We start from the raw sequence: 5,253 nt of genomic DNA on the forward strand, positions 1-5,253 counted from the left end.
GTTACGTATAATATTTTGACAGCAATCAATCAATCAATCATGTCAGTGAGAAACTGAAAATTATTTTTTAGGAGTAATACCATTTATTCACTACAAAAAACTGGGAACTCATAAACTAATGACCAAAATGGAAAATTTTGTTTTTGATAGATACAAGTATGATTTCTTGAAATAGAAGCAGGATGCTTAAAAAGATGATCAATAAATATTTATTAAATAGTCATGTTATAAATAAGAAAAGAAAATGTTTCTCTGGCTTCATAAAATAAACAATTAAATGGGAGTGCTAAATACGGCATGAAACTGTAAAAGGTGGTGCAGGCTACTGATAACTTAGGCAGATAGTTTAGCTTAGAAAACTGGGTACTGCAACTAGCTAGTCTTTCATATATCTTGTGAGATACATACTGTAGTGCTTTACCTACTTCAAATGTTCAAAAATATTGTTCTATAAATTCATAATGATATCATATCATGGTATTCCTCACGGAGATAGCAGTCTGTCTGGGGAGACAGACATGTAACAGCATCTCAATTGTATGCTAATAGCATAAGAACTACAATTACTACATAGTGAACATTTTCTTTGTGGCAGAAATTATGGCACTTTACATCTATTGCTTTTAAACTTTTGAACAATTCTGAAAGATAGCAAATAGGTGATATTTATATGATACTATGCTTATTATATTAATACCATATATGCGCCTTTCTCTTTGGGCCAGGGATGGCGACCTAGGGAAAAGGGCTAGGGCACTTGTTCAAGCAGGAGAAAGAGTAGAGACATAGAAGAGTGAGGAGCAGTACAGGAATCAAAATATTCAGTTTCTCTGCTGCACCCTGAACTTTATGTACTGCAGGTAATCAATTTCCATGAAATGAGAATGTTTTCCATGTTAAATTAGACATCACTTTTCTTTAATGCATGTCATAAACGTTGGATTGATTTCAGCTGGAAGGAAGGTCAAGATTCTTCCTTCATACAAGAGAAGACAATAGTCACACTCACAGAGAAGTTCCATTGCACCAAAGCTTTAAAGCTCTAACAAAATGCCCTTTCCCCTTCAAAAACCACTCCTCCTAACATAAGTAAATGAGCTCAGGGCTGCCTAAACCAGTCTCTGCCCTGTTCTCAGCCACTGCTTTTGTGTTAGGATAATGCTAAAAGAAAAGCCTGCAAGCTCAGCTGCACTAAGAAAGTCACATTTGGTTTCTCTGTTTTTCCAATATCATGAAAGTGATGTAAGCAAATTAAGTCTTATTACCATGAGGATATGACAAATTATAACTGAAAGTGAGACAGTCCTCCAGGAGAGTTTCTAGGAAGCGTCAGCACTCTTTAAGAGGCCCAGCTGGAGGCTGCACAGCCCTTGAGATCTCTGGTCTCAGATAGCCTTTTTTATTCTTTATCCAAACAATAACATCAACCACAGGTGGTAAGTGGCAGCCAATTATGCTCTCACTTTCAAAATTAATACCATTATGCAGCCTGACAGCCTCACAGCCTAGGCCTGTGTCTGTTAACTATTAGGTCTTTTTTTCTACAGGGGAAGACATTAAATTTTGCAGCAGCACTGCCTCAGAGCCCACAAGTCTCTGCTACCCAGGGCTGAGGTGCCCTTCCTGTCCTGTCAGGACACCTGTGCATGGAGCCCTCTCATTGGGGCTACCCTTGCCTTCAGGGCCTCTGCACATGGGCACTGATCCATTTGACTAGTGGAAAGTGGACACGTAACTGTCTTAGCTTCATGTATTTCTGGGTTGGGATTCCTGAGTCGGAAAATACAAATACAGTATTTAATTAACCGCATAATCACAAACCCCAGAGCCATTTTAATTAATAAAATTGAAACATTTGCCTATAACTCCAAATTTACATGGTAGTGTATTTTTGAACTCATCATGCTGATCCCCATTCTAGCTGTGACTGACCCTGAGCACACACATTTCAAGGTACTTGTTTGTTATTGTTTGGGCTGCTTTCAGTAATCTGATGTGGAATGCTTCCAAGACACCCCCAAATCTGAGACAGTCTATACTGTTGATTAAGGAAGATTCATCGTCATATAATATATATATATATGTTTGGAACTTTACAAAATTTCCATGTTTCTATTATATTAAATCTAACTCAGGGAGTAGGCAGTGGTGTGTCAGGAGGTGTAAGAGTCTGCATTTATCTTCAACACCCTTTAATTAATTTTTTCTCTTTATTTAAAAATATGCTTCTATTACTCCTAGGCTAAATTCTACTTTTTTTAAATGGTACTAGTGAAACAGGGAGAAAGAGGGTTCGAGTTAGACTATAAACTCCTCCAAGGGAGGGACCCTGTCTTTCACTGAACAAACACCCTCAGGAACAAGTACTGATCTCCTACCATGAAGTAGGTGGATAAGTAGTTTATTGTGCAAGGTTTTTAAATTACTGGCAAAAAGTTGAAGTGGTGAAAATCATTGATATTTTTGTCTGATATTTGGACTGTCTTCTTTTAAAATAGGTTACCATAGTTATTTTGGACAGGTTATTAAATGACTATTTAGTAATAAGAGCGGTGCTTCCATTTGTATTTTTATAATTGCTTGACTTTATTTTATATACAACAAAATATCTTATGATGAAAGTCACTTAAATAAATCATTAGAATAAGGGCCAGGTCTTAGCTCAAAGAAAACTGCTTGGTTATTCCTCTCACTCTTAATGAATCTGAATCTTTGTTACATTTGTGATCTGAACTACAGTATTTAATATTTGTATGTGGGATGTTATTTTTTTTCTTAATTTTTATAAAGCATTAGTCCCGTCTTAAGAGTATAACCTGTTCTCATAAAATCTTGTGTATCCCACTGTCCTCGAGTACCCTAAATAGAAGATGACTGGCTCTCGCATTTGAACCAGGGATGAGACCCAACTAAGAAATGAGCAGCAACCCAAGGAGGAAGGACCCTGCTGGCTCATATCCTGCTGACCTTGCATTTGTATGCAAACATTTACTTTTCAGATGCTTTCAAACTGGAATCTTACTTCTTCCTCTTTGGTATTTTATCCTGCTGGCTCCCAACCTTTTATGATAACAGTGCCTCTGGTGGGTTTTATAACCTGCTATGTCACTTATAATTCAGTTTTTGTTATTATTCATGTCAGAGCAGTTATAATTTTTACAGAAACTTTTGCTTTTAGAAATTACACATCATTTTCCTTAATTGTATAGTGTTGAAGGCTTTTTGTAGTCTTCCAGATTGCTACATAAGATCCAGTGGTGTGTTATAACCTGTAAGAGTTATACTTCACCATCAATGAACACAACTCAATTTGTACTAACATTATTATTTGTTTGTTTAGGTCTTTGTTTGCCAGGGCCTAGAAAAGGATAGATAAAATGTCCTCTTTGCTTGACAGTGCCCCATTCATCTCATCCTCTCCTTTCTCATTCACACCCTTGAAGCATATACCACTCCTTTCCTGACACTATCTACTAACACGATCTCTCTCATTTACTGAAAAGTTTAGCTCCTGGCTCATGACTGTCTTTCTCTCTGTTTCTATGACAGTCATTGTGATCAATTTAACATTCACATGGTAACACAATATGACCCTGGCCTAAGTTATAAATCTCAGTTTTAAACAATTGTTCTCTACCTACTTTAGTCATATATATCCCAGACTTAGTTAAGTCAGGAAGATACCAGCTTTTACTTCTCTCTTTTATTTGGTCTAGCTTCCCAAGTCTGACAGTCCTTTTTCTATGATGAGCCCTCATACCCATGTTGACTCCAGTACCCTTCTTGCATCCTCACATGTTCATACCCACCTGGGACCACAGCTCCGCTAGGTAGATTCTGTAAAAATTCTGATTTATTTGCCTCTTTTTCCCCCTCTATTTACTTGACTGTTATAACTGTAAACTTGATTTATACTGAGTTAATTTCTTCTCTATGATTGCTCTGAGAGGCTATTTTTTAAAAATGAGCATCACATAACTCTGTTGTCTCTTTTTTAAGTTCATGATTACAATAATTCAGGTAGCGCTTAACTTCATCAAGGAATTTACTTGCTTTTGTGAGTTTAATTTTCCATTCTTGGAAAAGTGTCACAGTACCTTTTTTCTGTTATTTTTTTAAGTGGTTAACTCTCCTTATTCTTGTATTAACAAGCTGGTGTCTGTATCTCATCTGAATTCATAGCCTGTGCCTCTCTACTTCACAAAGGAAGAAGTGCCCTCTCCCCAGTGAAGGCCACACTACTAGTATGTGGTCTCATTTCCTCCTGACTTTTCACTTTGCTTCTGCTGCTCTCATACCTGCTCTGTACTTCACCACTGTTTTTTTTTTAAACCCATGAAGCATATAAATATGCTCTTCAACCAACTATAACACAAAACTCCCCTTTCTGCCTAAATAAGCCCCATACTTCCACACCTGAGGATTGTCTGTGCCCACTGTGTGGGAACTGATCTTCTCTTTTCTCTCTCCATTCCTTTCACCCAGGCCCACTTTTTGGAAACTGTTCTGGAACCTTTCTCATTCTCAATGCTAAATAACCGCAGCATTTCAATGTCCTAAAAAAACATTTGTAATTTCTCACATTTCCCAAGTTTAAATGTCTAGGCATTTACTGCTTACCTCCCCTGTGTCTTCTCATTCTGGGGCTCTGACTGAAACAGCAGCTGCATAGGATGTACTGGAAGAAAAAAATATGGAAATCCAGGAGAAATGAGGACCAATGTGACTATCACAATAAAAGGAATTCACCTTTTAAAAATTATTTGTGAATTATATGCTATCATTTATTTCAGAGAACAATTTATACTGTTTATATTAGAAATATAGTTGTATACTATTTCTAGAGAGTTTAATAAGTGTTTCTAAACACTTGCCAGCACACGAGATGTCAATATTCATCTTGTGTACAGTGCATTTAGGGACAGAACTCTAGCTAATCTCTTCCACAGCAAGCCATGTCTCCTCCCTCTTCTCCATCCTCCTAAATGACACAATCACTCATTCCGTTTGGAACTCTTGGCTGCCCCCTTTCTTTTCTTCTACGTCCTATCTAGCCCTGCCATCTTTACTTCAAATGTAAATTACTCTCCACTTGCACTGCCATCATTTCACCCAGGGCACCATTATTCACTGCTTTCACTGTTCGAGAATTCTCTAGGCTGGACTCCGTGTTTCCAGTTTTGTCACCCGCATCTTCACCTCATACAGTTCTGTACAGTGATTTTTCAGAATTATAAATCAGATCACGTCACT

The sequence above is a fragment of the Nannospalax galili genome, unplaced genomic scaffold, assembly GCF_000622305.1.
Source record: "Nannospalax galili isolate Female #2095 unplaced genomic scaffold, S.galili_v1.0 scaffold1073, whole genome shotgun sequence".
In the NCBI taxonomy this organism is placed as follows: domain Eukaryota; kingdom Metazoa; phylum Chordata; class Mammalia; order Rodentia; family Spalacidae; genus Nannospalax; species Nannospalax galili.